The 24,922-nt window shown below is 41.0% G+C and overlaps 1 protein-coding gene across 2 annotated transcripts in view; it reads right to left on the bottom strand.

The window, feature by feature from the left end:
• Positions 1-24,922, bottom strand: part of LOC124254828 (cholinesterase-like) — a 95,487-nt gene that overhangs the window by 56,396 nt on the left and 14,169 nt on the right. For both annotated transcript variants that reach the window (XM_046688675.1, XM_046688674.1), the window contains exon 2: positions 338-420. The gene's annotated coding sequence lies outside the window, so the exon portion shown is untranslated. The remainder of the gene's footprint in view (positions 1-337; positions 421-24,922) is intronic.

Genomic DNA, 24,922 nt, shown 5'->3' with positions numbered 1-24,922 from the left:
CACAATGCATCTCTGTCGGCCATTTGTCTTTCGTGATTTGTCCATTACGTCGTAGGAATTACAAAATACATGTACTTGCAGGTAGTTCAACAAGGCTCAAAAGTAGACAGTTCTACTTGAAATAAGGTAACATTGACGTACAAAAGAAAGTCCACACCTGGTGCTTTGTGCTTGTTAAATATTGTAAGGTGTTTGCCAACACATACAGCTGTAGCTGTAAAAATCATGGTCAAAACACTTTTCCCAAAAATTTATCTTGGTTTTTAAAAAAAGAATAATCCCTAAGACAGGTGTATACTTTGTTTTGAGCGTTGCCATCTTAATGTGATCAACTCACCACAGCACGTGCTCATCAAGACTGCTTCATACCACGTGACTTCCGGTTAATGTGATTGGTTGATACCTTCTAGTGGTCTCCATCTGAAACATATTGAGTGAACACATTTTATCAAACCTGACAAGCGGTCACATACATATACATCGGTTGTATTTAATTTTGTGCAACTAATGGGTATGGAATTTTGCCGAGACTGGTTGAGTAGTTCGCTCGTCTCGCCGAATACCTGGGTTCGATTTCCCATATGAGTACAATGTGTGAGGCCATTTTTCCCCGTCTTGACGTTTCTGGGATACTGCTTAATAATAATAATAATGCACATTTATAATGCGCCTTTTCCACGCCCTTGGGTATGCTCAAAGCGCTACAAAGATGAAGATGGGTGAAGTTATGAGTAGCGGTTTTGGAACGGAGACTGCGGGCAGGTACATATGGGTGACTCATTCATTTTATTCATTTTAGCAATAACCCCAAACACTAAACATGGCAACGCACACACGTGGGGAATCGAACACGGGTCTTCTATGTGACGAGCAAACGCCTTAGCCGTTTGGCTTCTCCACCGCCCTTTTGCCATATGTAATGTTGGTTGTACTCACAGTTTAGAGGCACAAAACAAACACAAACATAAGCTCAAAGATATATAATTGGGAGTTTTGTTACATCTCAATTTAACTGCGTTAAACTACCAAGCTTGTTTTATCTTGCGTTGCCAATCTAGTTGCAGCCTACGGGTAACCTTCAGGAAACACATTATTCTATCTCCATACGGCAATATCGGAATGTAACGTGAAGATCGTGGCGTCAACAAACGGATTGAGTCAAGTCCCGTGGGTTGAGTCTAACGGTCTGAACTCAGGAAATAATGGCGGTAACATGAAGATAAAGTACATGTGTATGTACTGTGTGTGCCTTAAAACTGACTTTTGACATTTGTTTAATTTACCCATGTGTGGAGAACAGGTATTTCATGAATCAAGATGTTTTTAAAGACACTCCTAAAGGTTAGCGACACAAAATTTCTGTCCACACTACGCTTCAACTGCAAGTAGTATGGTCTTGGTGACGTCACAGAGCTCATTGTGAAGCATGGTAACATGTTCTTCACACAATGTTCCCATTTTCAGTAGGACGAGAAGTTGTTCACAAGTGAGTGAGTGAGTTTAGTTTTACGCCGCACTCAGCACTATTCCAGCTATATGGCGGCGGCCTGTAAATAATCGAGTGTGGACCAGACAATCCAGTGATCAACAGCATGAGCATCGATCTACGCAATTGACATGCTTCAACCAAGTCAGCGAGCCTGACCACCCGATCCCGTTAGTTGCCTTTTACGACAAGCATGGGTTACTGAAGATCAATTCAAACCCGGATTTTCACGGGTTCGTTCACACGTGCAAGAACAACACATTTTGATGTTCATATGTTTTTACGAGGCTGTATTACGGAAATGACGTAAACACTGTCGGATTACTTCCACATTCCTGGCACAACACATTTGATTTCCTTCTCACGAATCAATACAAAATCGTTGTTTCTGGTCATTAAGACATTTTAACCTAAATTGGAAAACGACGCATCTGAGTGCGTATTCGTGCAAGAAAAACCTCGCTTCGGCCGATTGTAGTGAAAGAAGCGAGGAAATGCACAGTCGTCTATACTGTCGGGTTGTTGTAACTGACACGATACAACAGGTCTGTATTTTGACCTTAGTATCACATCTCTATAAGCAGGGGCGTTGGGGTAGCGTGATGGGTAAAGTTTCGCTGGGGAGACACAGTATGTCCCCGCCGTGATATTGATGGAGTAAAATCATACTCGCTCGCTCGCTCACTCACTCACCCACTCACTCACTCACTCACTCACTCACTTTATAATCAGCTTTCAATGAATGGCCAGTTGATTAATGAAGAATAGCGTCTCATTTCACATAAGTGTATAACGAAGGATATCACTGAACATACTCACCTGAATAAAACACGCTATCTGCAGATGGTGTTATGTGAATCTTGTTGGAACTGTACGAAAGGGGAAGCTCTTTGAAAAGCAAGTTGAACATATATAGGCTCGGGCAACCTCTCCATTCCATGAACTATTATATCCAGGGTTATAGTTGTTGTGTGGTTGTCAGTGTAAACAGTCAAACTTACAACATGGAATTGTGTACCAGCCAGAAGGCATAACCGAGAGGACTAAAACCCAATAATAATTGACTTTCACTTTGTTTGAGTTCATTGGAGTATGAACCTTAATACAGCAAGTCAATTCATAATTAACGTCATATACAGAAAAATAACGATAAACTACATGCTCTCCTTTGTCCCTTTAGCTTGAACTACACTGAATTCATTCTAGATACACTGAGTTGTACAGGAACATGGTTCGGCAACGTTTCATGTACAAGGGATACGTACTTGCCGTTACGGACGGTCCGACAATACGTACCTGCACGTGTCGGTACGGATATCGGATATATCAGATATATAGTCCACCATTTCAGTTCTCGATACACAATGGAGAAATATCGTCTATCCACTAAGCACATCGCTCGCTCTGTACTATCTTGATATACATCACGTCTTCAGTGAACAAAGGGCTTGGTCATTACCGCTTGGCCAATACCGCCCCGACATTTATTATTTACTCCATAAACACTTTGTTTGGTCAATACTACCTTGATATCTATCATCTGTTTTAGAAGACATGTTGTGTGAGACAAAACGCACGTGAGAACCAGCATCTGTTGAGTAAGGAAGTTTACCGGTCAATACTTTCGTTTCTTAATGTGTGTGGACCCATTCCTCGTGGTATAAATTATCAGTTCATCAAACACTAGGTCGATAACGCTTTTCCCGTTGTATATATTTTCCGTTCATTAAACGTTAGGTCGATAACGCTTTTCTCGTTGTGGTTATTATCTGTCCGGTAAGAGCGTTTTATAAGTCGATATTCCATAACCACCTGCCAATAGCTCGAGCTTAACCATTCTCTTGGAATGTATTTCTACCTGTTATCTTTAATTTTATCTTGCATCTTCATCCAGCACCTTCTCGTGTTTGTCTGGAGGTGAGGTGAAATTGAGTTTAACGTCGTGCTTGAGAATATTTCGCTCATATGACGACGTGCATGCGTGTGTATATGTATGTGCGGCTGCTTGTTCTAGCCCAGACTGAAGCTGGTTTTATGGTGCTAGCCCACTGAGATACCATGTCGCAGTGAAGCATGAATACCCCACTCAGACACATTATACTGACTCCGAGCCGACCAGTCCTTGTTGTACCCATTAATGCCGAGCGCCAGGCAGGGACCAACAAGTACCATATTTTAACGTCTTTTGGTATGACGTGGTCGGGGATCGAACCCGCGTCCTTCCGCTCTCCGGGCGGACGCTCTAACCACTACACCACGGACGCGGTGTGTTTGTCTGGAAGAGCCAACTGAACTATACATGGGGAGCGGATGACCCTCGTCCGATCTGGCTACAAGCCACATCGTACTGTGGCCAGTGTATCTCCATCAGTTTGTTTGTTTGTTTGTTTGTTTGTCTGTCTGTTGTGTAACGTCTCACTCAGCAATATCTCAGCTGTACGAGGGCGATCAATAAATAATCTGGACCAGACAATCCAGTGATTTACATCATGAGCTTCGATCTACGCATCTGAGATAAAATCAGATGATTAATCCCTTTACTCGTCTTTTAGGACAGGTATGGCTTACTGAAGATCAGTTGTAACCCGGGCGACTGACGGGGTCCGGTGGTCAGACTCGCTGACTTGGTTGACACATGTCATCGTATGCCAATTGCGCAGATCGATGCTCATGCTGTTGACCACTGGATTGTCTGGTCCAGACTCGATTATTTACAGACTGGGATGTTGATGAGTAAAATAATAAAACAACAAACAATTTGCACGATAACACGCCTGTCAGTTAATTATGTGCAACGATTCCACATTCTTTTGTTTCTGTCAAACTTCTGCTTGCCTGGACAACGATATTTAGGATGCAGTGTGTAAGTGATGAGGTCATGGACTCAGGCGTTTTGGGGGAGGGTAGGTTGATAAGACTGACGCGGACAGACTCAACGCCACCCACGACTCCGGCGTTAGAAGGTGAGAAGGAATTAAATGGAGGATATGAATTATATTTGCTCAAGTGGACATTAACAGGATTAGCAGATTCCGCTTGTCCACAAATAGACTCCTACCATGACCTGGCGTGTCTACGCCGTCCCTAGGGGTCGACTTTTTGTGTGAAGCGAAACCTTATTGGCAGTTGATAGAATTACAGTCAAGCCAATATACAGACTGGCTAAGTACATAACGGGACTGGAGAAGATAGCGGGGGGATGGGAACAGAGCCACACGCCAGGGCAACCGACTCAGGGTGAGGATCACAACGAGAGACAGGAGGGACGTATTGATAGACACAATTAAAGACACAGTAAACGACATAATGAGAGACGACGAGAGACACGCTGACAGTCATTACAAGACTCAAGATGATTCTCTCGGCGATAGTAACAAAGATAAACAGTTGAAGACACAACAGAAGACAACGACAGACACAATGCAAGACACACTGACAGATGCAATGATTGACCGAATGAAAGACACAATTGGTGCTACAGTGAGTCCGGTTGAAGGACACAATGACCTAGAAAAACAATGAGAGTCACAATGAGAGACAGCAAGTAACACGGACTCAAAAAAGGATAGTCACAACCGAAGTGGATAACAGTGAGTAACGTGAGTGAGTGAGTTGGGTTTTACGCCACTTTTAACAATATTCCAGCAATGTCACAGCGAGGGACACCAGAAATGGGCTTCACACATTGTACCCATGTGGGGAATCGAACCCGGGCCTTCGGCGTGACGAGCGAACGCTTTAACCACTGAGTTACCCCACCGCCCCTGAGCTGGATAACTGCTACAGAGATGAGCCTTAGACGCAATGTGACAGACAAACGAGAGTTACAGTCAACACGATTGACACAATGAGACATAACCGGTCACAATGATAGACGCAGCGGGAACAACAATGAAAGCTGTTTTAAGCTGTTTTAAGTATGATATACTGACGATGATCAATACTTTGAGAGACACAACATGTATTACAATAATGGACTCAGAAAGACACAATGAGAAATACAATGCAACGATGAGAGCCAACGCGATAGACACAGTGATCTGCAGATATAGTGAAAGACACATTAAGAGACACAGTCATACACATGAAGCACGATGAGAGCCAACGCGATAGACACAGTGATCTGCAGATATAGTAATAGACATATTAAGAGACACAGTCATACACATGAAGCACGATGAGAGCCAACGCGATAGACACAGTGATCTGCAGATATAGTGATAGACACATTAAGAGACATAGTCATAGACGTAATGAGAGACTCAATGAGAGCCAAAGTGATAGACACATTGATCTGCAGATATAGTGATAGACACATTAAGAGATATAGTCATAGACGTAATGATCTGCAGATATAGTGATATATTGATAGACATATTAAGAGACACATTCATACACATGAAGCACGATGAGAGCCAACGCGATAGACACAGTGATCTGCAGGTAAAATCATAGATATATTAAGAGACACAGTCATATACGTAATGAGAGACACATTGAGCCAACGTGATAGAAACATTGATCTGCAGATATAATAATCGAAGGATTAAGAGACACAGTCATAGACGTAACGAGAGACACGATGAGAGCCAACGTGATAGACACAGTGATCTGCAGATATAATGATAGACTTATTAAGAGACACAGTCATAGACGTAATGAGAGACTCAATGAGAGCCAATAGGATAGACATACTGATCTGCAGATATAGTGATAGACATATTAAGAGACACAGTCATAGACGTATTGAGAGACACAATGAGAGCCAATAGGATAGACATAGTGATCTGCAGATATAGTGATAGACATATTAAGAGACAGAGTCATAGACGTAATGAGAGACACACTGAGCCAAAGTGATAGACACAGTGATCTGCAGATATAATAATAGACAGATTCAGAGACACAGTCATAGACATAATGAGAGACTCAATGAGAGCCAATAGGATAGACATACTGATCTGCAGATATAATGATAGACATATTAAGAGACACAGTCATACACATGAGAGACTCAATGAGGGCCATTAGGATAACATAGTGATCTGCAGATATAATGATAGACATATTAAGAGACACAGCAAGCGACGCAATGAAAGACACAATACGTATTACCAAGATTAACATTTTGAGAGACAATTGAAAGTCATTGATCGACAAAGAGCTACTATGATAGACACAAAGAGGCTCGATAGACTACACAGTGATGGACACACTGAGATGTACAATACTAAACAACATAGGGAGATGTAACCAGAATATTATAATAATAGTGGCAATGGTAGACACAATAACAGACACAACGAGGAACACAGTGAGAGATGCGTCAATACAGTGTGATGGACACACTGAGATGTACAATACTAAACAACATAGGGAGATGTAACCAGAATATTTTAATAATAGTCGCAATGGTAGACACAATAACAGACACAACGAGGAACACAGTGAGAGATGCGCCAATACAGTGTGATGGACAAACTGAGATGTACAATACTAAACAGCATAGGGAGATTTAACCAGAATATTATAATAATAGTGGCAATGGTAGACACAATAACAGACACAACGAGGAACACAGTGAGATGCGTCAATACAGTGTGATGGACACACTGAGATGTACAATACTAAACAACATAGGAGATGTAACCAGAATATTATAATAATTGTGGCAATGGTAGACACAATAACAGACACAACGAGGAACACAGTGAGATGCGTCAATACAGTGTGATGGACACACTGAGATGTACAATACTAAACAACATAGGAGATGTAACCAGAATATTATAATAATAGTGGCAATGGTAGACACAATAACAGACACAACGAGGAACACAGTGAGAGATGCGTCAATACAGTGTGATGGACACACTGAGATGTACAATACTAAACAACATAGGGAGATGTAACCAGAATATTATAATAATAGTGGCAATGGTAGACACAATAACAGACACAACGAGGAACACAGTGAGAGATGCGTCAATACAGTGTGATGGACACACTGAGATGTACAATACTAAACAACATAGGGAGATGTAACCAGAATATTATAATAATAGTGGCAATGGTAGACACAATAACAGACACAACGAGGAACACAGTGAGATGCGTCAATACAGTGTGATGGACACACACTGAGATGTACAATACTAAACAACATAGGGAGATGTAACCAGAATATTATAATAATAGTGGCAATGGTAGACACAATAACAGACACAACGAGGAACACAGTGAGAGATGCGTCAATACAGTGTGATGGACACACTGAGATGTACAATACTAAACAACATAGGAGATGTAACCAGAATATTATAATAATAGTGGCAATGGTAGACACAATAACAGACACAACGAGGAACACAGTGAGAGATGCGCCAATACAGTGTGATGGACACACTGAGATGTACAATACTAAACAACATAGGAGATGTAACCAGAATATTATAATAATAGTGGCAATGGTAGACACAATAACAGACACAACGAGGAACACAGTGAGAGATGCGTCAATACAGTGTGATGGACACACTGAGATGTACAATACTAAACAACATAGGGAGATGTAACCAGAATATTATAATAATTGTGGCAATGGTAGACACAATAACAGACACAACGAGGAACACAGTGAGAGATGCGTCAATACAGTGTGATGGACACACTGAGATGTACAATACTAAACAACATAGGGAGATGTAACCAGAATATTATAATAATAGTGGCAATGGTAGACACAATAACAGACACAACGAGGAACACAGTGAGAGATGCGCCAATACAGTGTGATGGACACACTGAGATGTACAATACTAAACAACATAGGGAGATGTAACCAGAATATTATAATAATAGTGGCAATGGTAGACACAATAACAGACACAACGAGGAACACAGTGAGAGATGCGTCAATACAGTGTGATGGACACACTGAGATGTACAATACTAAACAACATAGGAGATGTAACCAGAATATTATAATAATAGTGGCAATGGTAGACACAATAACAGACACAACGAGGAACACAGTGAGAGATGCGTCAATACAGTGTGATGGACACACTGAGATGTACAATACTAAACAACATAGGGAGATGTAACCAGAATATTATAATAATAGTGGCAATGGTAGACACAATAACAGACACAACGAGGAACACAGTGAGAGATGCGCCAATACAGTGTGATGGACACACTGAGATGTACAATACTAAACAACATAGGAGATGTAACCAGAATATTATAATAATAGTGGCAATGGTAGACACAATAACAGACACAACGAGGAACACAGTGAGAGATGCGTCAATACAGTGTGATGGACACACTGAGATGTACAATACTAAACAACATAGGAGATGTAACCAGAATATTATAATAATAGTGGCAATGGTAGACACAATAACAGACACAACGAGGAACACAGTGAGAGATGCGTCAATACAGTGTGATGGACACACTGAGATGTACAATACTAAACAACATAGGGAGATGTAACCAGAATATTATAATAATAGTGGCAATGGTAGACACAATAACAGACACAACGAGGAACACAGTGAGAGATGCGCCAATACAGTGTGATGGACACACTGAGATGTACAATACTAAACAACATAGGGAGATGTAACCAGAATATTATAATAATAGTGGCAATGGTAGACACAATAACAGACACAACGAGGAACACAGTGAGAGATGCGTCAATACAGTGTGATGGACACACTGAGATGTACAATACTAAACAACATAGGAGATGTAACCAGAATATTATAATAATAGTGGCAATGGTAGACACAATAACAGACACAACGAGGAACACAGTGAGAGATGCGTCAATACAGTGTGATGGACACACTGAGATGTACAATACTAAACAACATAGGGAGATGTAACCAGAATATTATAATAATAGTGGCAATGGTAGACACAATAACAGACACAACGAGGAACACAGTGAGAGATGCGTCAATACAGTGTGATGGACACACTGAGATGTACAATACTAAACAACATAGGAGATGTAACAGAATATTATAATAATAGTGGCAATGGTAGACACAATAACAGACACAACGAGGAACACAGTGAGAGATGCGTCAATACAGTGTGATGGACACACTGAGATGTACAATACTAAACAACATAGGGAGATGTAACCAGAATATTATAATAATAGTGGCAATGGTAGACACAATAACAGACACAACGAGGAACACAGTGCCAAGAGTGTGATGGACAATACTGAGATGTACAATACAAACAACATAGGAGATGTAACCAGAATATTATAATAATTTGTGGCAATGGTAGACACAATAACAGACACAACGAGGAACACAGTGAGAGATGAAAATAATACAGTGTGATGGACACACTGAGATGTACAATACTAAACAACATAGGGAGATGTAACCAGAATATTATAATAATAGTGGCAATGGTAGACACAATAACAGACACAACGAGGAACACAGTGAGAGATGCGTCAATACAGTGTGATGGACACACTGAGATGTACAATACTAAACAACATAGGAGATGTAACCAGAATATTATAATAATAGTGGCAATGGTAGACACAATAACAGACACAACGAGGAACACAGTGAGAGATGCGTCAATACAGTGTGATGGACACACTGAGATGTACAATACTAAACAACATAGGGAGATGTAACCAGAATATTATAATAATAGTGGCAATGGTAGACACAATAACAGACACAACGAGGAACACAGTGAGAGATGTACGTCAATACAGTGTGATGGACACACTGAGATGTACAATACTAAACAACATAGGAGATGTAACCAGAATATTATAATAATAGTGGCAATGGTAGACACAATAACAGACACAACGAGGAACACAGTGAGAGATGCGTCAATACAGTGTGATGGACACACTGAGATGTACAATACTAAACAAACATAGGAGATGTAACCAGAATATTATAATAATAGTGGCAATGGTAGACACAATAACAGACACAACGAGGAACACAGTGAGAGATGCGCCAATACAGTGTGATGGACACACTGAGATGTACAATACTAAACAACATAGGGAGATGTAACCAGAATATTATAATAATAGTGGCAATGGTAGACACAATAACAGACACAACGAGGAACACAGTGAGAGATGCGTCAATACAGTGTGATGGACACACTGAGATGTACAATACTAAACAACATAGGGAGATGTAACCAGAATATTATAATAATAGTGGCAATGGTAGACACAATAACAGACACAACGAGGAACACACAGTGAGAGATGCGTCAATACAGTGTGATGGACACACTGAGATGTACAATACTAAACAACATAGGAGATGTAACCAGAATATTATAATAATAGTGGCAATGGTAGACACAATAACAGACACAACGAGGAACACAGTGAGAGATGCGTCAATACAGTGTGATGGACACACTGAGATGTACAATACTAAACAACATAGGAGATGTAACCAGAATATTATAATAATTGTGGCAATGGTAGACACAATAACAGACACAACGAGGAACACAGTGAGAGATGTGTCAATACAGTGTGATGGACACACTGAGATGTACAATACTAAACAACATAGGAGATGTAACCAGAATATTATAATAATAGTGGCAATGGTAGACACAATAACAGACACAACGAGGAACACAGTGAGAGATGCAGCAATACAGTGTGATGGACACACTGAGATGTACAATACTAAACAACATAGGGAGATGTAACCAGAATATTATAATAATAGTGGCAATGTTAGACACAATAACAGACACAACGAGGAACACAGTGAGAGATGTCAATACAGTGTGATGGACACACTGAGATGTACAATACTAAACAACATAGGGAGATGTAACCAGAATATTATAATAATAGTGGCAATGGTAGACACAATAACAGACACAACGAGGAACACAGTGAGAGATGTGTCAATACAGTGTGATGGACACACTGAGATGTACAATACTAAACAACATAGGGAGATGTAACCAGAATATTATATAATAATAGTGGCAATGGTAGACACAATAACAGACACAACGAGGAACACAGTGAGAGATGCGTCAATACAGTGTGATGGACACACTGAGATGTACAATACTAAACAACATAGGGAGATGTAACCAGAATATTATAATAATTGTGGCATTGTTAGACACAATAACAGACACAACGAGGAACACAGTGAGAGATGCGTCAATACAGTGTGATGGACACACTGAGATATACAATACTAAACAACATAGGGAGATGTACCAGAATATTATAATAATAGTGGCATGGTTAGACACAATAAGACAACACAGAATGAGGTAGATGCGATAGAGATGCAATAAGTGGATGGACACACTGAGATGCTAAACAACATAGGGAGATGTAACCAGAATATTATAATAATAATAATGGTAGACACAATAACAGACACAACGAGGAACACAGTGAGAGATGCGTCAATGTGTGATGGACACACTGAGATGTACAATACTAAACAACATGGGAGATGTAACCAGAATATTATAGTAATTCTGGCATGTGAGGAACCCCACATGATGGTGAGATGCGTCAATACAGTGTGATGGATACACTGAGATATGTACAATACTAAACAACATAGGGAGATGTAACCAGAATATTATAATAATTGTGGCAATGGTAGACACAATAACAGACACAACGAGGAACACAGCGAGAGATGTGTCAATACAGTGTGATGGACACACTGAGATGTACAATACTAAACAACATAGGGAGATGTAACCAGAATATTATAATAATAGTGGCAATGGTAGACACAATAACAGACACAACGAGGAACACAGTGAGAGATGTGTCAATACAGTGTGATGGACACACTGAGATGTACAATACTAAACAACATAGGGAGATGTAACCAGAATATTATAATAATAGTGGCAATGGTAGACACAATAACAGACACAACGAGGAACACAGTGAGAGATGCATTTAGTTATATTATCTAATCACAGTGCTTCTTATCACCTGTCGGTGATTGCCAGGACGAGAAAGTGAGTATGGTTTTACGCCGCTTGTAGCAATATTCAAGCAATACCACTGCTGGGAAAACGAAAAATGGGCTTCACACATTTTGTCCATGTTGGGAATCGAGCTCGGGTCTTACGCGTGACGAGCGAACGCTATAAGCATTAGGCTATCCCATCACCCCTAGCCAGGACGAGTTACATCTCGAGTATATACATGTATGAACAGGTCTGCATGGTGTCATCTGTCTACCGGTTGACCAAAAGCTCCATGCCACAGGTGCCAAAGATCGGAATCGATTTCGAATATGATTGATTCAGACCCCACCATACATATGACAGAAATAGAACTAAATTCGACGGGAAAACACATTCACTGAGCATAAGTATTTATGTAGATTTGGAACACCGGAATAGAAACCATCAACTCCTCCCAAGCCCGTATCTGTTGTGTACATAGTTCCACAGTGGTCTACTGTTGCCAACCTATTGTCTATATGTTCGATAGCACCTAATCAGATTGGAGTGAGGCGCACCTGCTTCTCTATTGTAGGCTACATTGATTGTGAAGGTTAACTAAGATATGGGTCGATATCCCCGGGTGTGCCCGCCCTACTCCACACACAAGGTACTGAGATTACTTGCTCAACAATAATACTTTTGTTACATTCCGAGTCTCAAGTCTCGAGGCTCTACCATGGAAGCCCAATCGATGGTGCATTCAGTGGTAGTGTCTAATTATTTATCAGAATCGACACACTGACTGTCCCGACCTTCTTGAGAGGAAGAAACGTGGACGTCTTGCCGCTCCCCCTCTCCCCAGCCCTCCCGGGTTTGGGGGAGAATCTACATCCTTCTGTGTGAGGGCCGTTACCATTGATCTCCCAAACACGGCTACAGCCCTATCACGGCCTTTGCTCATGCAGCAAGCGCCCTTTTAGTGTTGAGGAGTTTTCCAATGTGTCCTTTAAGACAATGTCGCTCCTTATTATTGAATACTAGTAATGGGAATATCTCTTGTGTAATGTCATAGTTGATTGTCAGTTACTTCGTTTTATAGAAATGAATTTATTTCCGTTTATACATAAGTGGCTCTCATCGAGAATAATGATTTTAGCTTTATCACACATCTAGGGTGTTTTCGTTTGCTGGTTTTAAATTAACGTACATTGGACACTGTTGTGTTTAAGGGGAGATCCGATTGTGACATTTCTGTGTGTCGTGTATTATATACACTCACAGTTTATCTTGTATACTACAAGGTGACGTCAAAATGTGGCAGAACCGTCAGACACCATGGCACTTTAGATTAAATCTACGTTCTGTTGAACATTATATATATTGGGTACAAAGAGTTCAACACACAGCTTCATAAATCATATTCCCCATAATATTTATGGTTCCTATTTAATAATTGTTCACTATTTTACTGTAATTGGACACGATGCGCATTGGTCCTTCCAGACCACCGCATGCAGCCGCTGACGTCCTGGCGTATGGGATACCGCCTAGAGCCACCGAAGACTGCAGGGGCGGTGGAGTAACCTAACGTCCGCTCGTCACGCCCATGACTCGGGTTCGATTCCCCTTATTGGCACGGTGTGTGAAGCCATTTCCTAGTGTCCCCCGCCGTAATATCCCTGGAATATTGCTAAAACCGGCGTAAAACCCAACTCACTCACTCACCAAAAGATGCAACTCCTCATGAGACAAAATGAAAGATCGTCTAAGGCTACCATGTTACCATGACGTTTTGACGAAAACTCCTTTGCCTTTCTCCCACTGACATTCATGTTATTTTAGTGTTGATGGAGATGTGAAATGAGATGTGCCTATTTGAAATAGCAGATAGTGAATGAGGGCGGTGGGGTAGCCTAGGGGTCGAAACGTTCGCTCGTCACGCCGAACACCCTGGTTCGATTCCTCACATGGGTACAATGTGTGAAACCCATTTCTAGTTTCTCCCGCCGTGATATTGCTGGAATATTGCATAAGCGGCGTAAACCATTCTCACTCACTACAACATTAAAACAACGACGCTATGAATCACCAATACGACGAAGCAAGAGATAGTAAAGGCCAGCGACAGCTGTTTCGAGATTAGTTAGACAGCCTTTGTCCCAATATATACTCATGCCAATAATGGCTGTCACAATGTTCTGACATAAAGGCAACGTCATTTTATAACACACTGTTGGAATGACGTAATGATTGTCTGCCATCACACTGTATTGACCCAATGTTCTGACATAAAGACAACGTCATTTGATAACACACTGTTGGAATGACGTACTGATTGTCTGCCATCACACTGTAATGGCACAATGTTCTGACATAAACGCAACGTCATTTTATAATACACTGTTGGAATGACGTAATGATTGTCTGCCATCATACTGTAATGACACAATGTTCTGACATAAACGCAACGTCATTTGATAACACACCGTTGGAATGACGTAATGATTGTCTGCCATCACACTGTATTGACACAATGTTCTGACATAAAGGCAACGTCATTTGATAATATACTGTTGGAATGACGTAATGATTGTCTGCCATCATACTGTATTGACACAATGTTCTGACATAAAGGCAACGTCATTTGATAACACACTGTTGGAATGACGTACTGATTGTCTGCAATCACACTGTAATGACACAATGTTCTGACATAAACGCAACGTCATTTTATAATACACTGTTGGAATGACGTAATGATTGTCTGCCATCATACTGTAATGACATAATGTTCTGACATAAAGGCAACGTCATTTGATAACACACTGTTGGAATGACGTAATGATTGTCTGCCATCACACTGTATTGACACAATGTTCTGACATAAAGGCAACGTCATTTGATAATACACTGTTGGAATGACGTAATGATTGTCTGCCATCACACTGTATTGACACAATGTTCTGACATAAAGGCAACGTCATTTGATAACACACTGTTGGAATGACGTAATGATTGTCTGCCATCACACTGTAATGACACAATGTTCTGACATAAAGACAACGTAATTGGATAACACACTGTTGGAGTGACATAGTAATTGTCTGCCATCACACTGTATTGACACAATGTTCTGACATAAAGGCAACGTCATTTGATAATACACTGTTGGAATGACGTAATGATTGTCTGCCATCACACTGTATTGACACAATGTTCTGACATAAAGGCAACGTCATGTGATAATGCATTGTATTAACACACTGTTATGACATACATATAAACAATGCTATGAATCCCCAGGGGATGATTACCAACACAACATCAATGTCCATACGATGTTGTATCAAAATCATGTAACGACACTATTATGCAAAAGTACAACACGACAAGGAAACATTACAACATTAAAGGGGCGGTGGGGTAGCCTAGTGGTTAAAGAGTTCGCTCGTCACGCCGTAGGATCGGGTTCGATCCCCACATGGATACAATGTGTGAAGCCCATTTCTGGTGTTCCCCGCCGTGATATTGGAATATTGCTAAAAGCGGCGTAAAACCATTCTCACTCTCTACAACATTAAAACAACGATGCGATGAATCACCGATACTACAAAGCAAGAGATAAGTTAGAGGATGAGTCACTGATGTTATGGTACAGTGACAAGTCGGTGCATTAATAGTTCCAATAACACAATACCGCAATGCGCCGAATGGCACAATGATGTAACCATAGGCTGATACAGTGTCACGGTGACGCAATAACACATGATACAAGATATGTAAGAATCAATGACACAATAGTGCATTGTGTTAGTGGCGAAATAACACGATGAAAGAACTTGCGAGTAACGGAAAAGTACAATGTTATGTCTCTTGAGGAGATGCAAATGTGACACGGGGCGTAGGAACCTTTTTCAAGACGAAACCATATCTACCTTACCATAACTACAATTTAATGTTAATTTTCAATACTTTTTATAAATTAGCACCCCCGGCTCTGAAAACCGTTCCTACGCCCCTGTGACAGAAAGTGTCAGTGACCAAAAACACGATGATACAATGTCTCAGAGGCTCCATAGCATATGCTTGTTAAGAATTAATACCACAACTGTTGTCTTTGTGACGAAATAACACGATGATACAACGACACAAAATCTCAAGGAGCAATAACACGACGACATCACATATGCCTGACACAGACACAATGGTACACTGCCTCCATGAATCAATAACACAATTATACAAATTATCAGTGACGTCATAACACAATGATACACTGCCTCTATGAATCAATAACACAATGATGCAAAGTATCAGTGACGTCATAACACAATGATACACTGCCTCTATGAATCAATAACACAATGATGCAAAGTATCAGTGACGTCATAACACAATGATACACTGCCTCCATGAATCAATAACACAATGATACAAAGTATCAGTGACGTCATAACACATTGTCACGATACGACCTAACACACATGGAGGCTAACATCAAATGAACGACGCTGCATGATAAAAAATAAAATAAAATAACAGCCTTGTCTCTATCGATCCTACAAGGGTTCTCCAACACAATATTTATCAAGTTCTCATTTTTATGATAAATCTGTCAAATAATTTTGAGTGTTTGAGGCCGTCTATTTCAAGCACCGTACACGCGATCATTGATCGAAATCTTCAGACTGCACTCAATCGTGCTTCAACTCTGGAAACATTCCTGCAAGGGTTCCAGAACAACTTGTCCTCCGTGGCCAACGAGCTACCGCAACTGTCGCTGTGTTTAAACACTTAGTCAGAACACAACCACAGGTCGTAATTAGGTCTCTGTCTGTCCAGAGATGACATTCAATTCGTAGTAAAAAGTGCCCGTACATAAATACCGCGAGGGTCATTTTAATTGTACAAGATGCAATTAGTCCAACCGCGGCATCCTGCTACACCTGGTTCACACAGCGCTGGAATCAAGCTTGTGCGTGACAGGCCTCTGTCAAAATAGGACTTTATTTGATTATTGCATTGAGATCTTCAACCACTTATGGTTTATAATTGAAACCGCTTCCATCACATATGAGTGTTTACGTCGACTAGCTTGTCATCTAAATGTCAGTTTGCTTTGGAAAAGTGAAATTTCTTGTCATATCGTATTTTCCCAAGGAGGCAGATCGGCGTTGAACACAAAGTAAATTCGACAGAATTATCATTCACACAGGTATGAGGTTAGTGCATATCAGTTAAAAAATCTAGACTATGATACACCATGGCAAATACTTGGCCTTGAATGTATAGTGTAGGGCAAGAGCGATGGATATTTTGCAAGGAACACCAAATGGCATCAGTGAAGGATATCTTTTCATGAACATTAATCCTCGATCTACAATCACAGACATATGGCAATTCAAAGAGCGCGTATGATGGGCAGCAACGATGCATCAGTGGATCTTTTGTAGGGACAGCCCAACGGAGGGCAACAACGATGGATATCTGGTAATATCCACCCAGGATAGGGTAACAGCGATGGGTCCTTTGTAGGGACAGCCAAACGGAGGGCACCAACAACGGCTACATTGCCAAGAACACCCGTGTAGAGTACTACGGACGGCTACATTGGCATGAACCTCCCATTTTTGGCAAGAACGACGACTGCATTGCCAAGAACACCCGTGTAGAGTACTTACGACGGATCCAGTGCCAAGAACAGACCCTTATAGGCAACAACGACGGGTACGGGCAACAACAACGGATCCACTGTAAAGAACGTCCAAATTTGGGCACCCACGACTGCCAAGAACATCCAGTGTAACAAAGACGAGTATCTGACAAAACCCGGTTGTCTCGATTCTAGCATCAAGCCTACCACATAATATTAGATGGGGCCGTGCAGTCAAAGGGGTTCAACTGGTTAGGTTGGTGGTTTGTGGTCTGGTTGTCACGGTGACAGTGTTATAGGCTCTCGACGCTTGCCCTGGGTATGGTAAGCAAAGGGTACCGTGAAACTGATCGGTCCATGATGGTCACCAACAAGCTGATGCTAATTATTGAGCATTCCAGTTACATCAAGGCGTCAGTTTGCTCTGAGAGGAACCCTGGAGAAATGTGAGTCGTAGGGATTTACCACATTGGTGAAACCCATAATCATGGGTCAGATGCGGACAGATGTGGAAATGCCACCAAGGCGAACAGGGATTCGAACCCATGACCAAGGGTTGTTGGCGCCAAGGGTGGCACTAAACAGGGCATATTAATGCCTTAGAAGACTGGAGAGTGAATGAGTGAGTGACATTCGAACCCCCTCGATTACTGTCGGTTTCGACACAGCTTAATCAGTTATGCATGAATGAGTGTTTTGGTCATCATTATCGAGTGAGTAAGTTTGGTTTTACGCCGCTTTCAGCAACATTCCTGCAATATCACGTCGGGTTACACCAGAAATGAACTTCACACATTCCCCATGTGGGGAAAGGAAGCTGGCTTTTTGTCGTGATGGGCGGTAGGGTAGCCTTGTGGTTAAAACATTCGCTCGCCACGCTGAAGACCCGGGTTCGATTCCCACATGGTACAATATGTGAAACCCATTTCTGGTGTCCCCCGCGGTGATGTTGCTGCAATAGTGCTAAAGACGGCGTAAAACAAAAGTCACTCACTCACTCTGGTGTGACGACTATAGCTTTACCTACTAGGCTACCCACCGGCCCAGAGGACTGATCCATCATTGCTTCATATAGTGTACGTATTAAACATGATCTTACACGTAGTACATTGCACATCAACGACCTCAGCAGCATCATCTGTTTCCTGCTGCTGCAGCAGCACCAAGACTCGTATGTCACCGCCACACACAGACAACATCTCCTCTCAACGATCCATGTTGTAACGACAGACGCCGTGAGCACCACATCAAAGTTACATTGGCGGCAGCGACTCTTTGATGTGACACCGAAGAAAACGTCAATGACAGCGTTAGCTGTCACGTGACATATTATTTTCGGAAACATTCAGGTTTTGCTCTTTTTTGGACCAATACTATTTAGAATCAGTGAGTTCAACTGATTTTCTTCGCAGCGATAAGGCATCGACAATTATTACTGAACAGCTGAAGCTGTGACCTTACAAGGTATGAGTAAAACAAAAGTAGGTTGTACAAGAGGCTAGACGCTGCATGTTCTCAGCGTGACCTGGTGGGTGGGGAGGGGATGGGAAAGGGGGGGTGATGGGGGTTAAGACCAAAGATGAAGTAAGGGAAATCTAAGCTTGTCTTTTCATCTTATGTTCTACGTCTTCCAGTGCAAGAACTGATTATTGATTTATACAGTATCTTTTCCAAATCCGTTTGACAAAAAATGACATAAAACGTTGTGGTTTGGGAAACGTCAAACCGGGCGTTAAGACAGATGTGATCAGATGTGAGCAGATATTCGCTGAACTTTATAAATTAGAATGTATCTATAACGATTTCTAAGTTTTTATGTGTATAAATATGATCGTATATTTGAGATGTACGTCATTTCTGGGGACTAAATTATACGTTTGAATCTGAATTTGAGCCACAAATACAAACGTTATCCAACCACAACCAGGTTCTAAACTGCCGAACAACTTCAAACATAGTGTGAGCAAATACCCCTGAGATACCCGTGTCATGGTTTGGTCATGTCAGACAATATCTGTACATAGATCCACAGGTACTGGCCCGTCTGGAACTTCCAAACAGATGCTTTGTATTTTGTGTTATCCCTGGCTGGTTGGTTTGTTGTTTAACGCCGCACTCAGCAATATTCCAGCTATATGGCGGCGGTCTGTAAACAATCGAGTCTGGACCTGACAATCCAGTGATCAACAGCATGAGCATCGATCAACTCAATTGGGATGCGATGACATGTGTCAACCAAGTCAGTGAGCCTGACCACCCGATCCCGTTAGTCGCCTCTTACGACAAGCATGGGTTACTGAAGATCAATTCTAACCCGGATCTTCACGGGTTTATGTTATCCTTGTAAAATAGCACGTTGGTTCTTTCATACAGTTTGCTGAATAAGATGTTCACATGACACCGTATTTATCATTATTAAAACTGTTCGTGCTCTTCTTTTGAGGAAAAAATCATCTGTAGATCGCATGAGCAATATACATTTGATATACAACTGAGCCAGAACTCCCGCGACATGGAGACACTCATGACATGGCGTAGTTATCACACAACTTTCAAAATATCACTTTTTAAACTTTGATATGTTCGAAGGAGAATCATTTGTTCAGGGCCGTAGACATTTCCAGATCAGAGAGTATAGGAGCACAATGTAACCCTAACCCTAACCCATCTCTCATATTGTAGATAACGTACCTGTTTTATGATGAAGGTTGGTGTAAATTATTCAGATGGTGTAACATGTGACTGTTATCTTCCTGTTAGAATCTATATGTGCGCTTGTAGGTTTACAGTCCATCTGGATGATATTCACTGTTATCACAAACTGAATATGTTTTGTGAGAAATGGATGGCAGATAGAATTACCAATATACAAGTATTTGTGTGCGTGTGCACGCGATCCGTGTGTGTGTGTTTGTGTGTGTGTGTGTGTGTGTGTGTGTGTGTGTGTGTGTGTGTGTGTGTGTGTGTGTGTGCTCCGTGTGTCAGTGTGTCAGTGTGTCTGTACGTGTATGTGGTTTGGTTTGGTAGTTGTTTAACGCCGCACTCAGCATAATTCCAGTTATATTGGGGCGGATAATCCAGTGAGCATGAGCATTGATAGTCACGGGTACATGTGTCAGTATACATACCATTAAATTTGTAAACCGTATAGGAACTACCTACATACATACATACATACATACATACACACACACACACACACACACACACACACACACACACACACACACATACATACATACATACATACATACATACATACATACATACATACATACATACATACATACATACATACATACATACATACATACATACATACATACATACATACATACATACATACATACATACATACATACATACGACCAAATGGTACATCGTATCTAGGACCTCCAATACTTAAAGTTTTCCCCAAAACATTGAGCTGAAGTTCAGTGGAATAGTTGCGCTGTTCAACGAAGCGTAATAGCTAACTTCAAGTCATCCGCTCATCTACGCTAACACAGTCAGTCTTTGCCCTGTGTAAATTACACACACGCGATCTAAGACAAGCAACGAATACAACGGACTGATTATACTTTGGTTAAAGCTAATGGGATGTTTACATGTGGCAGATAGAAGTGTCAATAGGGGGTTGTGACCGACACTTGCGACAAGGGTGCCGTTTAAGAGTCCGTTAATCCATTGAAAGTGACAATACATTATCATAGGAGTGGATATTGCAGTTGCCAGCTGAGACAAGGCCGTGTTACGTAAACAGGCTGGTCCGTTCCTACTCCATTGTCTTAGTTGGATGTCCACGTTCTGTGTAATCTGAGTCAGAGGAGACCTTCTGACATGTAAATAGATCCAACAAAATCCCTTCCATACTCATCGAAAATGTCTGCTAAGAGTAGAGTCTAATATACTTTTTCCACTTTCAATAACTGAGGTGCCATGCGTCTCTCCGAACAGGTGAGGATGTTGTGTTACTACCGCAACATCCATCACAAACACCTGCAGAGGCAAGGCAACTGGTCAACACGAGAACATGTGTGAACAGTCAAATAGGAACTGCATCGGACATAATAAAAACAGTTTCATCTTATCCACCTGAAGAAGGGACAAGAACTAGCCCAGAAACATCGTGAGAAACAAAGAAAAAAGTTGTTATCCATAACATTTCTCTTGTATGAGATTCATCAAATATAAACATTATCTCCAACTGAATACCAGAAAACCTCTGGGGCGGTTGTCTATGTTCTTGTGACGCAACAGATGTTGTTTTACGACGCACTCAGGAATTATCCAGCTATATGGCGACCGCCTGTAATCGAGCCTTGACCTGACAATCTAGTGATCAACAGCATGAGCATCGATCTACACAAGTGGGATGCGATGACATGTGTCAACCAAATCAGCGAGCCTGGCCACAGACACAGACACAGGCACAGGCACAGACACAGACACAGACACAGACACATACACAGGCACCAAAGTCATAAACTTTATGACTCCACGAGCATAATGAATAGAGGAATATAAATCTTTATCTGTTCTTTTCTTACTGTACACATAAAACTGCGTCATGACATCTCACTTGGATGGTGTTATAAAACCAACAGTTCGGACAAACACAATGAGCCACACACACAAACTTTCACACACAAGCATTCACACACACACATACCCGCGTGAGTATACATACACATGCATTATTTCGCATCATCAAGGCAATAGTGATAATGATAACTAGATCAGATCACAGAAAATTAATTAAACCCTCTAAAACAATGATGTTACCGTGCAAATGTGGATGATTCTAATTCTTGCAAGCGTAAAATATTTGAGCGAGTGACGTCATCGTTATCGCTTGGTGGTTGTCTTCATCGGAAGATTGTTTTGGATATCTCTGCACATTGGGGAACTGGTACTTGTGTACCAGTTTACGTTCAATGTTCTCCCATCGACCGGAGCCAAAACTACTGAGTGTGTGTAATTAGGTGCACCCAGTGTGCTTGAATGTGACATTGCTGAGGTTACGTTCACTGTCAATGGGGGACTACTCTTCTTCGCCACATCCTTCTCGTTTTCCCGAGCCAGAAACTGCCACTTGGAATGTAATGGAATTTACGGAGTTTTCAGTATGAAATGTGAGTTGATTACATCCTGTAAGTTATCAAGACATAAACTTTTCATTATCATGCGTAGGAGGAATATCTTGAGCAATGACTTATGTGTAGATCAACCGTTCCTGTACAAGTTCGATTGAATAGAAAGGACGTGTGCCGCCATTTGTACTCATGAAGCCTTGCAAAACGTACCATGTTGTACATTGTTTCAACGAGTGTGTTTTGGTTCAGATTGTCATGAGTGAATTTGATAACATTGGAATCACATAGTATCTCGGAGCTGGAAGTGGGTCTTCATCATGTGTATCAGTGAAAAATGTCATCTTCATCAATGCATCAAAGAAACAACGAGGCAAATCGATCTCACAATGGACAGGCACTGACGTTATCGTGTCAGGTATTTTTGCAAGACGACACATGACACTTGTCGCATCTCTCCAGTAAAAGTACCAGTGTTGTACATTTTGAATATTCGAAGGGAATCAAGGGCTTTATCTCTAACGGTGACTTTCACATAATTGTTTACACAGGCATCACTGATTGTTGGAACCATTTTGAATTCATGACTAGAAATCAAAAGTTTTAATAAAAGGAATTAGAAAATAAATAGATTTGTGTTATATTTATTCTACTTGTGACTCATTGTATAAATACCTGTTTATTTTGCAATCGCGAAAATAACAGGTAGGTGTAAAGGGGTATTTTTTGCACGAGTAACAGGTTTCTGTTCGATTGAAGCACGAGTAACTTATCAATGAATTTTAATCAGGAAAGTAGTCCGTCATACCCTGACCCTAGGTCATCACCATGGAGTAGCCAATCACGGGATTAGAAATCGATCTCACACATATGTGTGATACCAGTTTTCTCACATGGGTTTCTCACCCACGGGTGTGTAAGAAACGTCTAGTACACACAATCCCTTGTACGTACATTTCCCAACTGCATGTTCTATGTAGCTAAGTCTAGTACACACAATCCCTTTGTATGAATATTTCCCAAATGCATGTTCTATGTAGATACGTCAAATACACACAATCCCTTGTATGAACATTTCCCAACTGCATGTTCTATGTAGATACGTCTAGTACACACAATCCCTTTGTATGAATATTTCCCAAATGCATGTTCTATGTAGATACGTCTAGTACACACAATCCTTTTGTATGAACATTTCCCAAATGCATGTTCTATGTAGCTACGTCTAGTACACACAATCCTTTTGTATGAATATTTCCCAAATGCATGTTCTATGTAGATACGTCTAGTAGACACGATCCGTTTGTATGAATATTTCCCAAATGCATGTTCTATGTAGATACGTCAAATACACAAAATCCTGTGTATGAACATTTCCCAAATGCATGTTCTATGTAGATACGTCTAGTACACACAATCTCTTGTATGAATATTTCCCAACTGCATGTTGTATGTAGATACGTCAAGTACACACAATCACTTGTATGAACATTTCCCAACTGCATGTTCTATGTAGATACGTCTAGTACACACGATCACTTGTATGTACATTTCCCAACTGCATGTTCTATGTAGATACGTCTAGTAGACACAATCTCTTGTATGAACATTTCCCAACTGCATGTTCTATGTAGATACGTCTAGTACACACAATCTCTTGTATGAATATTTCCCAACTGCATGTTCTATGTAGATACGTCTAGT

Source organism: Haliotis rubra, unplaced genomic scaffold, assembly GCF_003918875.1.
Source record: "Haliotis rubra isolate DU_JTF1 unplaced genomic scaffold, ASM391887v1 Scf584, whole genome shotgun sequence".
Lineage (NCBI taxonomy): Eukaryota > Metazoa > Mollusca > Gastropoda > Lepetellida > Haliotidae > Haliotis > Haliotis rubra.
This window is presented reverse-complemented; position numbering and strand designations above follow the sequence as displayed.